The sequence below is a fragment of the Elephantulus edwardii genome, unplaced genomic scaffold, assembly GCF_000299155.1.
Source record: "Elephantulus edwardii isolate Elephantulus edwardi_28Jun2011 unplaced genomic scaffold, EleEdw1.0 scaffold00125, whole genome shotgun sequence".
Lineage (NCBI taxonomy): Eukaryota > Metazoa > Chordata > Mammalia > Macroscelidea > Macroscelididae > Elephantulus > Elephantulus edwardii.
In genome coordinates this window covers 3,541,345-3,562,355 of record NW_006399875.1, presented here as the reverse complement: position 1 = coordinate 3,562,355, position 21,011 = coordinate 3,541,345, and the positions used below count along the sequence as shown (strand labels likewise).

General features: G+C 39.1%; 1 pseudogene; it reads right to left on the bottom strand.

Annotated features, from left to right (window-relative positions):
• Positions 1–1,514: 1,514 nt before the first annotated feature.
• Positions 1,515–21,011, bottom strand: part of LOC102844514 — a 107,130-nt pseudogene continuing 87,633 nt past the window's right edge.

Here is a 21,011-nt window from a genome sequence, read left to right as displayed (position 1 = left end):
TTTTGTATATTTTATTAATTTTCATAAACATTTACAGAGATTTTGGGCTTCCACTCATTCATTGTTGCACTATTCTCTCTACCCTCCTCCCAGTTTGTTCTTGTCCAAATGCCACAGTGCTTATCAAAGCCAGTTCTGATTAATCTTCTTTGTCAGTGTGTCCTTTGCCATTCCCTATCACTCCTCCCTGAGAGAGACTCCACCCTGAGTCATAAGAAAAAGGGGATGGCGTATTCTCTTAGCTACTTCCTGCTGAAAAGGGACGCTGTGGGTTTCAGGGTGAAGATCTTCTCTCACTACTCTAAAGGGCCCCTTTGGCAGTAGGAAACACATAGACTATTATGGAGATTGATTTTGGAATTTAGATGCACCCTTATTGATTGTGCTTGGCTGTACATGTTCATATCCTTGAAGATGTATCATGGGGGTATTGCAACCTAGAAGACACAAATTTGACTAACAAGTTATAAGTACATGAGTCCAAAAATTATGGAAAAGTAAAAGAAAAGATTCTTTCATTGTTTTACAAACCCTCCCCCAGGTCCCCTCCACCATGTAGCCCTCGCTCTAGTCTCCTGTGATGACAGAAATACCCAGTTATATCTCTCTTTTAAACGGTTCTCTCCCTCCTCTGTTTCAGTGCAGTATACATTATTGAACCCATCTTACTCAGTCTCTCCCCAACCCCAAGGACAGTCCCATTCTACAACAGTGGCATCATGTAATATTTGTCCTTTTGTGACTGGGATATTTCACTCAGCATAATGTTCTCCAGAGTCAACCATTTTGAATAATATTGCATGAGTCCCTTGTTTTTTAATGCAGCATAGTGTTCCATTGTGCGAATATACCACAGCTTCTCTAGCCATTCGTTTGTTGATGGGCACTTAGGTTGTTTCCAACTCCTTGCTATTGTGAACAAAGCTGCAATAAAATTGATGTTTTGCAATCGGTGGAAAATTATTACTCAGTTGCCTATAAGGAAGGAGACACTATTTAGCATCAATTAGCAAATGCTATGATTAAATAACTTAGTTTTCTGACATGCCATTGCTTCCATTACTTGGATTCCAATATGGGTTTTTAAAAATTAATAAATGCTAAGTGGTTGTTATGCGTCATTGAGTTGACTACAACTTATAGTGACCCCACAGCCCTTGCAACCGTGTCATATCCTGTGCCAAAGGAAAGAATGAAACATAATTAGTGAGAAAAGTAAGAAAGAAAATGCTTTCTTTTTAGTTTGAATTAGAGATTCCTTTACAATCTTAAGAGTTAGAAAAGGAGAAAAGGAAGACTTTGAAGGACTTCTAACTGGAAAAATCATTGATACTGTGACCCACATAAATAGACATAGAAATAATATCTAATAGGCACATCCAAATACATGTTTGTTTACCAATAGAAATGATTTTAAGTCACAAGACTTGCTATAATCGCTAAGTTACTGCTTTTTAATTTGTTTTCCCCTCCCTCTTAATAAAGAACTAATTCGAAAGTAAAACCCATTGTAATCAGGGTTTGGTGTTCGACACTGTTGTGTCTCTGGGAAGACGTTTTTTCTTCCTGCAGAAAGCACTCTCAAGTTCTTTCAAAAGCTCGGTCTCCCAGACGCTGCTCCGTGGAGCCAGCCGAGGCGATCTGGCTCCTTCAGATGTGCGGATTGGGATCCCCTGGCAGGTCAGGCCTCCGGAGAGGACTTTGTCATATGGAAATGTTTAACGGTCCAGCTTATAGTCTGTGGAGGCTGCCTTTTATCTTCCCAGGGTTTGAACATGATCCTTTCAAAGCCAGATAACCCAGGAAAGGCCTCCAAGTGCCGACTCCCCCACTCGCTCCGGATCCCAGGCACAGTCCCCCAGGAATCAGGCCGTGGACTCCGCGGCTGTTAGAATTCGACAGGAGCCTTTCTTGTACCTTCTTACTTGGGTTTCATTCTTTATGTTCCTGTAAAATAGTATTTTGGGGTCATTTATTTTTAAACTAGCAGAAGCAATTTTAATATTAAAAAGCTAATGCATGTTTGGAGAGCTATTTAAATTTGGGCATCTCCTGAGCATATTGAAATATTTAGGCAATGGAAATTATGTGAAATGCTCACTCTTATCACTTCCGTTTTCATCATCTCTTACCTTTAATGCTCAAAATCTAGATGCTCTGGATTCATAGCTTTTTTTAAAAAGGGAACAAACATTTCTTAGAGGTTTTCTGTGAAAACAGTACTTTAAGCAATTCCTCATGAAATCTTACTGTTTGCCTGAGACTAAGACCCCCCAAAACAGAGAGTCTCCCCGTACCTTAACCCCTGCACTTGTTTGAAGAACAGAGATTCTTTAACTCTGTGGTAGGAAGGACCAGGTTTGTCGATTTGTTGTTGTTGGGTTGTTGGGTATTTTTGTTTATTTTGGGGGTGGGTTTTTGTTGTGTTTCGTTTAGGTTTTTTTAGTCCCATTCCGTGGAACAGAGGACACTGTTTTTAGAAACTTAGCCTTGATTTCCAGAACTACAGAATTAGGGAAGAATGTTCTTCCTCCTTAGTGTGAAGTTCTAGAATTTGTCCCCTTCCATTACTATCTGTAGAAGTTCTGTCCTAAAAAATATTTAGTAACACTTTTGGCAGCATCAGGATGGATGGTGAAGAGATTGAGATTGTACACAGCTTTAGTTTGCATGGCTCCATAGTCAGCAGTCTTGGCACCAGTAGCCAGGAAATTAAAAGGCGCATTGTCATGGGAAACTCTGCTGTTAGGGACCTCTCCAAAGTGCTGAAGAGCAATGGTATCTCTTTGGAGACTAAGGTGCGTCTGATACAGGCCATGGTCTTCGCAATCACCTGTTATGCATCAGAGAGTTGGACAATGACCAAGGAGGATAGAAGGAGAATTGATGCCTTTGAGCTGTGGTGCTGGAGAAGAGTATTGAGAATACCATGGACTGCTAGGAAAACAAACAGATTTGTCCCGGAAAGGGTTAAACCGGGTGGCTCCTTGGAGGCAAGGATTCTGAGGCTCCGTCTAACTTACTTTGGACATGTTGTGAGGAGAGACCGGTCCTTAGAGAGGGACATCATGCTTGGGAGGGTGGAGGGACAGCGCAGGAGAGGAAGGCCCTCTATGAGGTGGATTGATTCAGTGACTGGGATAATTGGGATGGGAGTGTCGGAGACAGTGCAATTGGCACAGGACAGAGCGGAGTTTAGTGCTGTTGTACATAGGGTCACTATGAGTCGCAGGCAACTCGACGGCACATAACAACAACAACAACAACAACAACAACACTTTCTTTTACCGGGGCTGCTGAGTGGGAGTTTGTAGAGAGCTCTGGCAGCTTAATGGCAAGGAACTGGTAGCAGTTCATATGCACCAGCTGCTCCATGGGAGAAAGGTGAGAAGTCAAGTCCCGTATTGTTGATTGTCTGAAAACCCACCGGAGGGTCAGCTGTGGATCAGTTCCAACTCGATGGGATACAACACCCAGTGAAAGTCGGCAATGCGAATCCACCGGCAGCTCCAAGGAAGACAGACAGTCTCCTGTCATCTAGATTTACAGCCCCAGAAACCTGATGGAAGGCTGGAAGAGGCAGAATCACAGTGGGCCGACTCAACCACTGACTCAATCACAGTGGATCCTGGCTTTTGGTTTTCTCTTCAGGCAGTAGTCTAAAGAGTAGAATATAATCAATACAATATTTCAGGAAAAAAACAACAACAACCCTATTTAGTTCAATGATGTTGGGTGTCATTAGGTTCGATGGAGTCCATTTCAACCGATAGTAGCACCAAAGGACAGAAAAGAATTGCTCTCTGGGATTTCTGAGGAACGGATCTCCAGACACTTCCGTAAACCTTTGGGTAGATTCAAATTAGTTCCCTGGTACTGGAGAAGCAATAGATAGTGGAAATTACTCCATGTTGTTGTTGTTATGTTCCTTCGACTCGCTTGCGACTCATAGCGACCCTCTGTACAACAGCCCTAAACTCTGCTCTGTCCTGTGCCAATCTCACTGTCTCGGACACTCCCATCCTAATTATCCCAGTTACTGTTTCCTCGCCATCTCACAGTTTCTTCTTCACTGATGTGTCCATTTTGCAATTGGGTTATCTTTATCTTGTTGGGGTGTTGGAATAGTCTATAACTTCAAAATATAAGTCCTTTATCAAACATGTCATTACCAAATATTTTTTCCCAGTTTGTGGCTTTCCTTTTTACACTGTTGGAGATATGTGGGTTTGTTTGGGGTTTTTTTGTTTGTTTGTTTCTTTATGTGCATAGGGATTTGATTCTTAGAAGGTCCCATTCGTCTATTTTATTCTCTCCTGTTTGTAGGTTTTTCAGGATGCTTGGCAGACTGTTAATTTTGTGGATTAGGGTTTCTAGAATTCTTCCAAGCTTTTCTTTAATGGAGTTTATAGTCCTTGGATTTACTCCTAGGTACTTGATCCACTTTGAGTTGGTTTTTGTGTCTGGTGTGAGGTGTAGGTCTTGCTTGAGTTTTCTGCAACTACTTTTCCAATTTTGCCAATACCATTTGTTAAAGAAGCTTTCATTTCCCCACTTAACTAATTGCATCTCCTTGTCAAAAATCAATTGACCATAGGTAGATGAGTTGATTTCTGGGTTCTCAATTCTATTCCATTGATCCACATGTCTGACATTGTACCACACTGTCTCGACCACCATAGTTATGTAGTAGGATTTGAGATCAGGGAGTGAGAAACCTCCTATCTTGTTTCTCTTTTTTAGGAGTTCTTTGCTTATTCTAGGTCTCTTTCCATTCCAAAGGAAATTAGAAATTGCCTTTTCCACCTGGTTGAAGAATGTAATTGGTATTTGAATTGAAATTGTATCTTGACATAACATTTTGTAATTTTCTTTTAATAGGTCTTTTGTTTCTAATTAGATTTACTTCCTAGTATTTAATCTTGCAATTAGCTACTGTGGTGGGTATTGTTCTCCTTATCTTCATTTTCTGTATTCTCTTTGTCATGGTAGAGAAATCCAATTGATTTTTTGTATGTTGCTTTTGTATGCTGCCACTTTGCTGAATTGGTCAACTATGTCCAGTAGTTTTCTTGCTGAGTCTTTAAGGTTTTTCTAAGTATACTACCATATCATCTGCATATAGAGATAATTTTACCTCCTCTTTGCCAATTTGGATACCTATTATTTCCTTCTCTTGTCCTATCACTATCACTAAGACTTCCAATACAATATTAAATAGGAGAGGTGATAGTGAGTATCCTTGCCTAGCTCCTGTTCTCAAAGAGAATGCCTTTGATATCTTTCCATTGAGAATGATGTTGGCTCTTGGTTTTGCATATATAAATTTTACTCTGTTGATGAAATTCTTCTCTATTCTTATTTTGTTGAGTGTTTTAATCAGGAAAGGCTGTTGTATTTTGTCAAAGCTTTTTCTGCATCAATTGATAGGATCATGCAGTTCTTGTTCTTTGCTTTGTTAATGTGATGGATTACATGGATTGCTTTTCTTATGTTGAACTATCCTTGCATACCTGTTATGAATCTCATTTGATCATAGTGAAATATTTTTTCTAATGTATTGTGGTATTCTATTGGCCAATATTATTCTATTGGATTTTATTCAGAATTTTTGCATCTATGTTCATAAGAGATATTGGTTTTTTGTGTTTTTTTCAAATTTTTTTATTTTGGTGTCTTTATCTTATTTATCAAGGTATGATAAATCTTGATAAAAAAACTTCATAGAATGAGTATGGGAGAATTCCATCTTTTTCTATTTTCTGAAACAGTTTATGTAGAATGAGTGACAGTTCTCTGAATGTTTGATAAAATTAACTGAATGTTTGATAAAATGAATTTGTAAAACCATCTGGCCCAAGGCTTTTGTTGTTGTTGTTGTTGTTGTTGTTGAATGTTGTTATATTACCTGTTCAGTTTCATCTTTTGCAATGGGTCTGTTCAGGTGTTCTATTTTGGTTTGTGTGATTTAGGTAGGTTGTGAGTTTATAAGTTTTTGTTCATTTCCTCTAGGTGTTCATATTTGTTTGAGTATAGCAAAGTGTTATAGCATTTGAGTATATAATATTCCATTGTTAATGTTTTTATTTTAATTGGTCCTGTTATGACATTGCCCCGTTCATCTATTATTTGGATTATTTGTGTATTTTTTTCCTTTTCCTTTGGTTAATTTTACTAGTTGTTTGTCGATTTTATTGACTTTGTTTTTCTGTTTTCTAGTTCATTGATTTCTGCCCTAATTTTTATAATTTTAAGTTTGTTTTTTTAAAAAGTATCGTGTTGTATTGCTGTTCTTTTTTCAATTTGTTGTAGTTGTTGGGTTAGAGAGTCATTATCACTTTTTCTTGCCTTTTGATGTGTTTGCTTATTGCTATAAATTGACCTCTGATTTCTGCTTTGATTTTTTCCCCACAGTTTTTTGTAAGTGGTGTTTTTATTGTCATTTGTTTAAAGAAACTTTTTAATTTCATTCATCATTTCTTCTAGTACCCCCTCATGTTCAAGCAAGGTGTTGTTCAGCTTCCAAATGTATGGCGTTTTTTCCCCCCTTCCTTTATCCTCTTGTTATTAATTTCTAATTCTGTAGCACTGTGGTCTGAGAAGATGTTTGTATGGTTTCTGTGTTTTTTTAATGTATTGACGTTTGTCTTGTGACCTGAATTGTGATATGTTCTGGAGAATGCTCCATGTACTTTGGAGAAGAAGGTATACTGTGCTTTCTTGGGGTGTGTTAGCCTGTATATATCTATGAGATCGAGTTGGATTATTGTGTGTGTTATTACTTCGGTATCTTTGTTTACTTTATTTCTGCGAGTTCTTTCTTTACTTGAGAGTGGTGTATTGAAGTCTTCTACTGCTTTAGTGGTGTTGTCTGTTTATTTTATCAGTTCTGTTAATGTTTGCTTTGCATATTTTGCATCTCTATCATTTGGTGAATAGATATTCATTACGGTTATGTTCTATTGACACTGTGCATTATATAGTGACCCTTCTTGCCCTTGTGATGGATTTTGCATTGAAATATATTTTGTCAGAGATTAATATTATTACCTCTGCTTTTTTTTCTGGTTGCCATTTTCATGGTATATTTTCCCCCCACTCTTTTATTTTAGTCTTTCTTTATTTTCACTTTACAGGTGTTTCTCTTATAGAGGGCATGTTGATGTTTTTTGTTTTTTATCCAATTTGCTACCTTTTTCCTTTTCAGTGCTGCATTAAACCATTCATATTCAGTGTAATTATTGAGTTCTTTTTGGTGCTGTTTCTGGTTACATTGGTCCATCCTGCTTTCTGTGGCATCTCTGTAAGAAGGACGTCTCCCTTGTGTTTTCTGTAATGCTGGTCTTGTTTTTACAAACTCCCTTAGGTTCTGCTTTACTGATAATATCCTTGATCTCTCAAGAGGCAGTGGACAATTTTGCTGAGAACAGTATTCTTGGTTGACAGATGTATTCATTGGAGTGTTGGTTATATGTCATTTCACTATCTTCTTGTTCTCTTGGTTTCTGCTGAAAAATCTTACTTGCTCTCCCTCATAGGTTACTCTTTGTATTTCCCAAGCTGCTTTTAGAATTCTTTCTTTATCTTTGGTTCTGGCAAATTTGACTATGATATGCATAGATGTTTTTCATTTGGGGTCTATTCTATAATGTGTTCACTCAGCTTCTCAAACATATATTCTCTTATTTTTCATTATTCTTGGGGTATTTTCTTTTAGTAATTCTTCCACAACTTTTTTGGTGCCTTTACTACTTTTTCCTGCTATGGGATTTTGATTATGTGCATGTGATTTCTCTTGATGGTGTCTCACATTATTTTTAAACATTCTTTTTCTTTTCTTTTTGATTCTTTTGTTCCAGCAGATTGGAGGTGACAATTCTATCCTCTATTTCACTGATTCTGTGTTCCATCTCTTCAAATCTGTTCATATGTTCCTCCAACTTGTTGATAGCATATGAAACATTGGTCCTGTATTCTGGATTGTGCTTTCTTGCTTTCCCAGAGCCTTTAATGCCTCGCTTGTTTTATCTACATTGTCTTGGATATTTTTTTAAAGTTCCTGTTTTGCTTGCAAAGTCCTATAATTCTTCAAGTTTGTCTTTCACTCATTGAAAATATTCAGTAATTGTTCTTTTGAAGTCTGTGTCAGAAAGTTCTATCAGACTTTCTGACTTCAAAAAAATCCATTGATATTTTGTCAATTTTGGGGAGTGACATCTTATTTTGGGTTTGTATAGGATGTGAAGTAGTCTACTTCTTCTGTGTCATTATTGGGGTAGAGATTTTCATTCTTAAGGTATTAGCAGGTTCTTAGTCTGATAACAGTGACTCAGGAAGTCACTGCTCCAGTGGACAATGGGGCAGTTATCCTGCTTGGGTTTCTTTCTGATCTTTTTACTCACAGGAAGAATTGCTTCAAATGGGGAGAGATATGGACTGTGAATTAGCAGCCTTCTTTGTCAGGGAACTGTTCCATCAGGTCCAAAGTGCCAGGGACAAAGACAGCTCTAGCTCTGGGAGGGGGTAAGAAATTACTTCATCTGTAATATTGGTGTCGTTGGCCCAGTTCAAAGGAGTGGCAGTGGGTCTTCCTCCAGACAACAGGGCTGGGATATACAGGAGGAGCTGCTGGGTCCTTCAGGTTACTGGGTCAGGGTGTCCAGGTGACAGGAGGGTGCATCAAGTGGCAGGGCTGTGTCTCCCAGGTGACTGGTTAGGGGTTCAGGTGGTGAGGCAAAGGGCCTCCAGGCCAAGAGCCCACAATCATTCTAGTACTCCTGGCAGGAGAGTAGTCCAGCCCACATTAGGGAATTTTTAAGATGGGTAATCAGCTTGATGAAATCCATGCACAGCTTTGGTGATGCATGGTTTTGGTGATGGGTGACTCTGCAGACAACAAGTCTTTTGATTTCTTGATTGTTGGTTGCTGCTGTGGGAAACAATTTTATTTTACATGTGTATTGATTAAGTAGTAACAGTTATTGTAGTAACAGTCAAGAAATCAAATGGTATATTGCATTTGGAAAATTTTCTTTCAATGACCTTTCCAAAGTGCTAAAAGAATGGTGTCAGTTTAAAAGCTAAGTGCACCTCATCTAAGTCATAGTCTTTTTAATTACTTCCTATGCATCTGAAAGTTAGACAAAGAATAAGCATGCCAGGAGAAAAGTTGATGCCTTTGAATTGTAATATTTTAGAAGAGTACTGAATATCCTGTGGACTCTCAAAAGAACAAATAAGCCTGTTTGGGAGGAAGTGCAACCAGGATGCTTCTTAGAGGCAGCATAGTCAAATTTTGTCTCACAAACTTTAAACAAAATAGTAGGAGAGTCCAGTCCTTGGAAAAAGTATTATACTGGGAAAGGTGGAGAGTTAAAGAAATAGAAAATTTTTAAAAAAGTAGATTGAGACAGCGACTGTTACAGAAACGCAAACATATCTGAGATTGAGAAGATAGCATAGGTACAAATCTGTTGTTAATATGGTCACTCGTAGTTGTAGTGAACTCTGTGGCATCTAACAAGAGCAAAAGCTACCAAGGATATTGACTGTGGAGCTAATTAAATGAAAATTGTTGATAATGTCAATTTTTCTTTTGATTACCATGAAGTTGTCTACTCATCTAGTGGTGAAGACTTTGGGTTTTTTAAATATTGAAATGTAATCTATATTGAAAGCTGCAATCTTTAATCTGCTTTATAAGTGTTTCAAGTCTTCTTCACTCTTTGCAAGCACGGTTGTGTCATCTGCATAAGGCAAATTACTGATAAGTCTCTCTCTAGTTTTGATATCGTATTCTTTAGTTTCTCAAATTATTTGCTCAACATATGAATTACACAGTTATGGAGAAAGGATACAACCCCGAAGCACACCTTTCCTGATTTAAAACCATGAAGAGTCCTTTGTTCTATTCTGACAATTACATCTTGGTCTATATTTAGGTTTTTTCACAAGAGCACCATTAAATATTCTGCAATTCCCTTTCTCAGTGTTATTCATAATTCATTATGATCCAGACAGCCAAACACCTTTGCATAGTCAACAAAACTCCAGTAAACATCTTTCAAAGCAGAGAGGAATACCCTCAATGATATGAATTCATGACTATAACATAGTGATTATTACAATGAACTCAAATATATCAGATTATGAGGATAGCATAGGATAGACTAAGATTCTGATCCATTGTTCATAGGTTTGCTATGTGTTGTAGTCAACTCAATGGCATCTAGCAAGAACAACAAACATCTTTCTTGTGTTCTCTGCTTTCAGCAAGATCTATCTAGCATCAGCAATAGTATTCTTAGTTCAAAGGTGTCTTCTAAATCCAGCTTGAATTTTTGGAAGTTCCCTGTAGTTGCATTATGAAATAATCTTGTTCAAGATTAATTTTCACATTATATTAATAATGTTGTTGTTGTTAAGTGCCTTCGAGTCACAGGCGACTCAAAGCGACCCTATGAAGGAGAGTCCTCGGCGCTTGGGTGCCTTTCATCCTCTCTCCAGGTTCATAGGGTTTCCGGAGGCAAGCTATTATGGAAGTGGACGCCACTCCTCCTTCCACGCTTGTTCAATCGGGGAGCTCCACCCCACTCTCAGTCCGCATTGGGTAGCCAACCATTAATTCATTTGACACATCCATGTCACAGTGTTCAGCCTCACAGCACCCACAAGTGACCTCAGGACGGCAACTTGTACACCAGGGCTATACGACCTAGAGGAATGTCTGAACAAAAACAATGAAAGACTGGCCGGAGGGCCGCGAACTAAAAAGTCACCCACCTTTGTCTTAGTCACACCGTTTTCTCTTCACTGGGCCAGCTTATCTCTCTCTCTCTCTCTCTTTCTCTCTCTGTTGATGTTATTGATATTAATAATAGCTTTCAGTAATTTCCACACTTTTGGATCTTCCTTTTCAGAATGAGACTATCAATGTTTTCTTGTCAGTTGACTAGGTGGCTCTGTCTTATAAATTTCTTTACATTTGCTGGCGACACCTCCAGGGCTGCATCGATACGTTTGTTGAAATATGTTAATTGTTATACCAACTTCTCCATATAATACAGTCTTGATAGTAAAATTTTAGTGATTGTTAAAAATATTTTCTAAATTACTCAGGCTGAATATTTAAAATACTTTGATAGTTTATGAAATGCTGTTTGAAATAATAGAGTGCGGGTAGCTGACCAAACTCAGAGTGTGGTTATTGACTGTACTATGGCTTACCACAGTGTTTCTCCATGGGTTTTCCGGGACTTTAACTCTCCCCTACCCCAACCCCAGTCCAATTTTTATTTTATATTGGTTTGCTTACATGAAGTTCATATACATTGTGTTTCACACTATTCTTCATTCACACTGTATTTGCTACAATCATGTCCATGTATTATAAAATTGTTTTATAAAATTAATTACCATTGGACTATGCCCATCATTACCCTGTTTTTTCAGGTTCCCCCTGGATCTTTCCTATTTCCTTCACTCTCTCCCTTCGCCCACCAAATTTTTCAACCCTGTGATTTTGCCCCTACCCATCCTCACTGCTCTGCTCCCATCCCTTCCCCCTTTGGATCCCCATACATGTTTTGCTGGTTATCATTCTATTTTTACAGTAATGATCTTATGTAGCTGTAGCAGCATTATTTACCATCACATGGAATGAAAAACAGCCCACTGTCCAACCACAAGTGAATGCATTGAGCTATTGTGGTGCAGTAACAGAATGGAATATTATACAGCATTGAGGAACAACAATATTGAAAAAGCCTACATAGCTTGAGAGAGACTGAATAGCATTATGCTCAGTGAACTAACTCAGTCTCATAAGGAAGTTATAACTATGGGAGATGATTGTCCACATTCCTATGTTAGAGCTGTTGATAAGCCAGAACTGGAGATACAGCACTAACAAGCACTCTTTCCACAGTGAAACAATGTTGTTGTTGTTGTTGTTAAGTGCCATTGAGTCATAGGCAATTCATAGTGACGCTATGAATGAAAGTCCTCAGCACTTGCGTGACTTTCATCCTTTCTTCAGGTTCATAGGGTTTTTGGAGGCAAGTTATTTATGGAAGTGGTTGCCGCTCCTTCTTCTAAGTTTGTTTTAATCGGGGAGTTCCACCAAACACTGTCCACCATGGGTAACCATTATCACATTTGACACATCAGTGTCACAGTGTTCAGCTTCACAGCAACCACAAGTTACCTCTGTTCGGCACGTGGACACACCAGGACTATATGACCTAGAAGAATGTTTGACCAAAATCAATTAAAAACAGGCCAGAGGGCAGCAGATTAGAGTCACCCACCTTTGGCCTGGTAGCATCACTTTCTGTCCACTAGGCCCCCTGGTCTCTTTGTATGTTGTTACTTGCTGTCGACTTGTAGACAACTCATAGGGACCCTATGAAGGAAAGTCCTCAACACCTGTGTCACATTCATCCTTTCTCCAGGAGCACAAACCCAACCACTGCCTGGAGCTGATTCTGACTCCTCAGGAACCTGCAGGACAGTGTAAAACTGTGTCAGAGGGCTTACAGTGCTGTAAATCTTCATGGAAGAAGACACTGTTACCCCTTTCTTGTGGAGCAGATGGTAGTTTATAACCATTGATGCTTTTTGATAAATATAAACAACCAAATTCCTTAGCCACTGTTTCACAAGAACTTTAAACAATAAGCAAGAAAATATAAAGTAATTTAGAATAATGCATAAATAGCTGTATCATTGATTCTTATAATAACACTCATACGTTTTTACAAAGATAAAATTAGATCCAATTATAGGACTAATTATAAAAACAAATAAAGGAACTTAAAGAATTAAAACATGATGTTGTTATTGTTGTTGTAGTTGTTAGGTGCCATCGAGCTGACTGTTATTCATAGGGACCCTATGTACAACAGCTCTGAACCCTACCCTACCCTGAGCCTGTCTCACTGACTCTGACACACTTAATCCCATTGCCCCAGGATCTTCCTCTCCTGTGCTGTCACCCTTCCAAGCATGATATACTGCTTCAAGGCCATGTGTCCAAAGTATGTTAGATAGAGCTTCAAAAACCTTGCCTCCAAGGAGAAAATTGGTTTCACCCTTTCCAAGACAGATCTATTTGTTCTCTTCATGGGCAATAGTATGTTCAGTACTCTTCTCTAGCACCACAACTCAAAGGCATCAATTTTCCTTCTGTCATCCTTAATCATTGTCCAGCTCTTGGATGCATAGCATGTAATTGTGAAGCCCATGGCCTAGATCAGGTGCATCTTAGTCTCCAGACTGACATCGTTTCTCCTCAGCCCTCTGGAGAGGTCCTTGACAGCAGATTTTCCAATATGAATAATGCTGTATTTTTATTTTTTAATATGTTTTCATGGTCTCATTACCATTGAATAGGAACTAAGTCATTGTTGAAGCAGCATTAGATTTCTGTAAATCATATGAGAAAAGACTATCTCTTTTTTTTTAATAGTGGTAGAAGGTAAATAGTTGAATAGTTCTACATTTCTAAGCAACCTAAACCTATAGTAATTGAGCTGGTTTTGATTCTGTACCTGTCTATGGGGTTTCAAGGCTGTAAATATTCATGGAAGAGATAGTCTATCTTCCTCTCTTGGACCAACTGCTGGATTAGAAATGCTGAGCTCTCTTCCAGCTTGCAGGGTGACACTTCAAAGTATCTAAGCCCCCAGAACCCCTCAGCTATATTCAAAGATCATGCTTCTTTTTGGAGGTGCACACTCACCATAACTTTATGTTCTTTGTAATTGTCTCTGTGGATCACAAACAGCAGGACTTGTTTTGCAGACAGATCTGAAGCATTCTGCCTTGGTGGAGCTTTTGCAGAGATCTGCGTGCATGCATGCTACATTGTGCAAAGAACTGAGTGTAGCAAGCACTTAAATGACAACTCTGAAGACTCCAGCCATCTTCAAAACAAAAAGGGCAAAGATAACAGGAAATGAATTAACGCACACAAAACACTTATTTTAATTCCAGGGGAAAAATCTTTTACGGTCAACTTTCTACTGAGCTCTACAGTGAGGCATGTTAGCAATTATTTTGAATAAATAGGAAGAGTGTTTATTTAAGTTATAAAAATATTCTTTTTTGTTTGTTTTATAGCATTTGATAAAAGTCAGGGAGCTTTTTGATATGTTTTCTTTCAAAGTGAATGGATGCTGTTTTGGCAACTTTGATCTTTCATTGGAAGGAAGTATAATAAACTGTTCGCTGTGTATTGATTGAAGAAATATAGTGCTTATTTTTTTTTTTTTTGCTGGGTTTTCTAGTAGTTATTCAATAGGTTAAAGGGCAACGCCATCTGTTTCCTAGCAGGACATTTTGGTAAGATTTGCAAGTCCTGTAGGTGCCTTTAAGCATGGATAAATATGCACTCTTGGTTTCAGCTGGGTAGTTTTTCACCACCAAAGGATGATTATGTTGTGTGCCTTGAGACATTGGCCATAATATATTTCCTGTCCCTTTATTGCATTTTGGAATCATAAACAATGACTGTTTGGCTCAAAGCCATTTATTCAGCCCAAAAAGACATTATTTGCACAACAAAAATCAATAAAAATGTTACTGGGTCTGCCTGGATACTTTGCTTACCTGTGATATTTGTCTATCACTGATGGCATGCCATCTCTCGCCGGAGACTGGGGCCAAAACACAGCTATTGATCCAGTCAGCTGTGATGGATACTGGCATTTGGAAACGGCGGCTGCAGAGAATCTCGATTAAAAAAATATTTGGAGAGTTTTGCCTGCAGCAGAGTCAAGCTAACCGGAGTGAGGCCGATTTCCCCCTCTTTTGGTAGGTTTCTCCCTCTTGTGGTGGTGAAGGGGTCCGGACCACAGTCATTACTGAAAGAATTAAGCCAATCTGTGTTTTGCCAAAGGCTTTTGGCACCATATCAAGCTAGATACAATCTCCTGTCTTTATCATCACCTTAAAGCATAGGGAAAGCCTTTTCTATCCACTCTGAGTAGTGCGGTGCTATGAGAATTCCTCTTCTTTTCTTTTTCAAACGCTGCCTGGTTAGATCTAGAAAAACAGGGCCGACTGCTTCACCCAGTAAATAAGTCTGCAGTATCAGTTTTGCAATGAACAGTTTAGTTAAGACTGAAAGGCATTAAGCAAGACTAAGGCAGGGAGAATGATACAGAAAACATACCAAATAGCTTAGAGACAATTTATTGCTCTGCGCTTAAAGTGGGAGGGGGGAGTGATCTATTATCCTCCAGACCCATAAATTTCAAATATGAAATTGTTTTTCATTTTTCATTTACTATCTCCCCACCTCCAGCATAAATCGGATCCATGGAGCCCCAGTGGAAGGCGGTGGGAGTTTGAGACAGCTTTTATTATCTTTGACTTCATTTCATTCGATTTTATTTATTTATCTGATCATGCCACACCTTTCCCCCCAAAAGCCTACCTGTGGCCTGAGTTACAGTCCTCATAGTGGGAGGATTTGAAGTCCCCTGGCCACTCTGAGGCCAGTCACAGCCAGCCAGCCAGTGCTGGGGATTGTTCCCTGGGCACAGTGCATGTTGAGATGCTGGCCACAGCTGCTCTCTGCATCTGAGAGTGACACTAAGGAAGTCATTCCTTTGGTTCTTGAGCTAGTCTACTTGTTTCTCAGAGTCCTTCAAACACCCTGTGATGTCCAGGGGTAGTGTGTTTTCCCCACCTTCCTTCAGTTACAGTGGATCCTGTTGTGACAGATTTCTTTTCAAACCAACAACATGGATCGTCTAGTTAATAAATGGCATTGGCAGGCATCATGAGCATTTTCGTTCTCAAATGCTTTGGTAATTGGTAATTAATTTTTGTATGTATTAGCAGTTAAAACATCCACCAAAACTTGCCACCCTTGACTCTCTTGGGATGAGGAATACAGCCTGGCAGTGCAGATCAAATGATGATGAATGCAGAGTGTTGGAGAGTGATTTCTGCTCCAAGTTAATCTGTGGCAGCGTCCTGCTTAATAGGAACGAGTGTGACAATTATGACATAGCATGCTTCTTAGTATATGAGATTTTCTGAACTTGTCTCACGGCTGAATTTGTAAGTAGATAAACAGGGTCATGCCCCCATAATTAAAAGGGTATTTTCGAGAGGCTCAATGACTAATAGTCACAGAGAGGGATGTAATTATGTTTTCTGACACCCTAAAGAACATATAGCGACTTCACAGGGTGGGGGGGCGTGGCAAGTCGCTTAGCACAAGGCATTTTCCAAAGCGTATTTTGCACTACGTGAGATTCGTTTGTTCTGAGAATACGGGAAAGGACAGGTCTTTGAAAGGCAGCATTTAGTATCTTTGGATAACTGCTCAGGTATGTTTTCATACCCATTAGAAAGCATGTCATCTGGCTCTTCAGGGTTGGGAATTCTCAATACCTCTCCCTCTCGTTCTTGTGGTCCATCAGAACTATCAAGGTGCCAATTCTCAAAGACCGCACACACTGCCTTTCCTAAATCTGTGTGTGCCTCCCTCCACAAGACAGATTGCTTTTTATTCTGAATAGCACGAAACCAAGTACACTTGGAAAGTCTGGGGTGATTATCCTTTACACTCTGAGACACAAACACTGACCTGTGGCTTGTTCTCATGCAACAGCTCACTCCGATTTAATAGAAGAAGAAATACTATGAAGCTTCTTGTAAATGACCAGGGAGAAAAATGAGTTCTCCCCTAAATAGGCTTAATTTTTATCTTGCTGGTTCTCCCAAATGTCTATGAGCTTGAGAGAATGATTGTATGAAACACAATTTGAATGAGGAATAATGTGAAACACAATGTATACAAACTTGGTAAGCAAACAAACCAATTAAAAAACAAACAAACAAACATCCAAATAACAATACATACAAAAAAGCCTATTTTTCAACCTGAAGAATAGACAGACTGGTAGGGGTTTTTGTTTTGTCTTATTTTCCACTGTCATTATTTCAGCTAAACAGCCGTTTCTTGTTTATAATCTATTCCCCTTCTGGTTTAGCCCGTTTCTTTCCCGTCCCTCTTCGTCTTTGGTTTCAAGTTAAAGGCTTTGCTGCGAGAGCTTCATTTTCTTCCCTGATAAAACCAAGAATCATATCTTTCTTAGAGATTACAACCTGAATTGCATAGTATCCTGGCAGTTGCCAGTGTTGGAGAGATGCTATGAACAATAGATTGTTCATGTGGTTGCTTTTAATCAACTGGGAAAATAGGCTCATTAGAGAACTTTAGCAAATATTTGTTGAACTGCTGTAAAAGGTAAAGTATACTTAGTGTACGTTTGATGCTAAATCTAGTTACGTTAATTAGAATTAAATTGTCTTTTCAATGACTAATCCCGCTAAATGTGGAAGGTAAATTATCTTCATTTGAACAACAAAAGATCTTCAGTCTGGAATAATTTTGGACAAAGGTGGACCAAGGACAGCGTCCCTGTTGCAAAGAAATCCAAATCTACACTGAGTTGCCCTCGTAGTTTTCTCACAATGCTTCCTTTGTTGTCTTGTGCCGATACCATTAGAGATACTGTCTGGAGAAAGTCATTATTTTATGGTATAAAAACCTTGTTGGGGTGGTGGTGTGAAAATTAATTTCCCATGTAATTCATTAGCAAGTTGAGGGCCTTGGTGAAATATTGTATTCAGATGATGCTTCAGAAATCTAAATAGCGATTGTAGCTGGTGGTAGTGATTGAGTAAATAAATACTCTTCTGCTCCCAGATCGATTCTATTGATTGTCATTAAGGCAGCGAGCTCCGAACAATGAAGTGGTTTCTAATTTCCAGGCTCCAGGTGGAGAATGGCTGAGGCCCCGTTTCTCCAGTTAAGAGCATCATTAAGTGTAAGAGCAAACAGCACATTGAGAGGCCAAGTGTTTTATTAATTCATCATCAGAATTATCTCAGTGCATTAATATTAATAGCCTCAAATTGGATTTCATTTAAGAGGTGAAATAAATATGCAGATAGTAAAAGCTTCCACAGCTGAAGAGTCCTGGCTTGGGCCATTTGCCCTGGCTTTGGCTCTGGTGGGCTGTGAGTTCTGTCTTCTTTTGGGGACCAGAGCTTCTTGTGAGAGAACATATGAGGGTGGAAGCCCTGTGAACTGCCTAAGTTCGAGGGCCCTGCACCCCAGGGCCACATCCAAGGATGGGAGAAGAAGTGTTCAGTCCTGTCTAGTTTCTGCTCTCTGTGGGAACAGATAGCAAGAGATAAGGAAAGAAAGTGAGGTCTCTATGTCAGTCATGCAGAAGCTACATCATTGCAAGTTCCTATCACAAAGGCATATAGTTGACACTGTACGCACAGATAACTCATAGTGGGTATGTGTTAGGTTGCAAACGGAAAGGTTAACAGTTCAAATCTACCAACTGGAACAACAATGAGGTGGTCTGCTTCCCTAAATACTAAACTTGATTGTTGTCTTTTGTCCAGATTAACTTGAAAATGACAGTTTATGTTTGGGTTTTGCACAAATAACTCATGGGAAAAATATATGAATGAAGTAAAATAATTCTTTCTGACATTCTGTGTATGGAAAAGCCTTGCAAACCATGTACTGGAAGCATTTGTGTATGAAACAAACTCTTCCAAAGTTATATGGACGTAGGGAGAAGAGAAATAGATTGTAGCTATATGAAACAAACATTCCCAGTTTGGACATAAAAGGTATTTGTTTTTTAAATGTGCAGCCACAAACAAATGGATTAAGAAATCATGGTATATTCACACAATGGAATACTATGCAGCACACAGGAGCAATAACTTTGTAAACTATTACCTAATTTGGGAGGGACTGGAGAGCATTATGCTGAGTGAACTAGTTCAGTCACATAAGGATAAATATTGTATAAAACTGTTATTGTAGAATGAGTACAAGGATCAAGGAGGGATAGGAGAGGCTGGAAGCAGAGGGATGTGGATGTGCAGGGGGAAGGAGGGATTAATCATTGGATTGTACAATTTGATGGGTGGGGAGGTGAGGGAAATTGAAAGAATTTGTTCAAATTTGTATTTGAATTTAGTAAATTTGTAGAACAAAAAGTTATTTGGTTTTTATCCAAAAGAAGACTTTGATAAAAGTTAAATAGTATCTTACTTGAGTATTTTTTTTAAGTGTGAATGTAATTTTCTATTCAGGAAAATTGGAAAATGTTTGTAAATCAGTACATGTAAAGTAAATTTCAACTTAGGGGATCCTATGAACTACCCCAGAGGGTTTTGGTAAAGGCTGTCATCTCTATGGAAGCAGATGGTCTGAGCTTTCTCCTGTGGGCCTGCTAACCAGTGAGCAGTGGTTAACAATCAAGCACTCAACTTCTGTGCCACTCGGGCTCTGTACGAACAAGTACCCCTAATAGAATTCTATGGTGCACAGTTCTACTCTAATCCACTTGGGGTCACCACGAGTGAGAATTGACTCCAAGGCACTTAGTTTGACGGTTCATTGATGGTTTCCATACCTTTAACGAAGAATTATCTAATGTCCTTAGTTATTAACAAAATGACCAGAAGTTTTAGTTTAGCCTGAGGCTCCTTCGAAGAAAGTCTTTGGTGATTTACTTCTGAAAGCTGCACTCAACAGCTCAGATCATTGCTGTGGTGTTGAACTGATCCACTGAGTTTCCAAGGACTGTAGATTGCATATGAGGATATTGTTCAACTTTCTCCTACTGAGCTGGAGCACAGGTCTCCTCTTCTTATTCATGTCGAGTCACCAGACTTGGAATGTATTCATTGAAGTTGACTTCAAAGCCATCAGAAAGAGTCCTTGAGTGGTACAAATTATGAATGTCCTTGACTGGTAACTGAATGGTTAGAAGTTCAAGTTACCCAGAGCCACCTTGAAAGAAATTCCTGATCTATTTCAGAAAAACCAGCCTTAGAAAATCCTGGGAAGTGCAATTCTACTGGCACACAAGACATCTTTGCCCTTGATGACAGTTAGTTCTTAAACAGAAGATATGGGATACATCTCAACATCAAAAGAACAAAAATTCTCACCACTGGACTTATATTCAACATTATGGTGGATAGAGAAAACAGTGAAATTGTCAATGATTTAATCTTATATGTATCCATGATCAACACACTTGGTGCCAGCACTCAAGAGATCAGGAGATGTGTTGCTTTAGGGAAGTCTGCAGCCAGGGACCGTTCCAAATTACTGAGCAACAGCGATGTCAGTTTGAGGGCTAAGGTGCACTTGATTCAGACCATGGTCTTTTCAATCACTTGTTATGCATCTCTGAGCTGGACAATGAAAAAGAATGACAGAAGAGTTAATGCCTTTGATGTGTGCTGTTGGAGAAGAGTACTGAATATTCCAAGAACAAACATATACGTCTTAGAGAAAATGCAGCCAGCATGCTCCTTGGAAGCAAAAATGAAAGAACTTCATCTCAAATCCTTTGGGCATGTTAAGGACATCATTCTTAGAAAGGTAAAGGTCCATGCTTCCTATTTCCTCTTTCACCAAGGACCCGCCAACATGAGTTGTGTTCACACCAGAACCATGAAGAAGGTGGACCGGGTCATCATTGAGAAATACTACACTCTCCTGGTAATGATGTCCATACAAACAAGTGCGTGTGTGAGGAGATCGCCATTATTCCCAGCAGGAAGCTCTGGAACGAGATAGCAGGCTATGCCACACTTCTGATGAAGCAGATTCAGAGAGGGCCTGTGAGAGGCATCTCCATTAAGCTGCAGGAGGAAGAGAGAGAAAGGAGAGATAATTATGTACCAGAGGTTTCAGCCCTGGATCAGGAGATCATTGAAGTAGATCCTGATACTAAGGAATTGCTGAAGCTCTTGGATTTTGGCAGTCTGTCCAACCTGCAGGTGACTCAGCCAACAGGTGGGATGAATTTCAAAACACCACATGAAGCCATTTGAGTCTGTCTGCTATGTTGTAATATTTTCAATGAACTTGGGCACACCAGCCTTGCCTTTGTTAAAAAAAAAAGGTGGGGGGTAAGGATCAGTGAAGGAGAGTATTACTC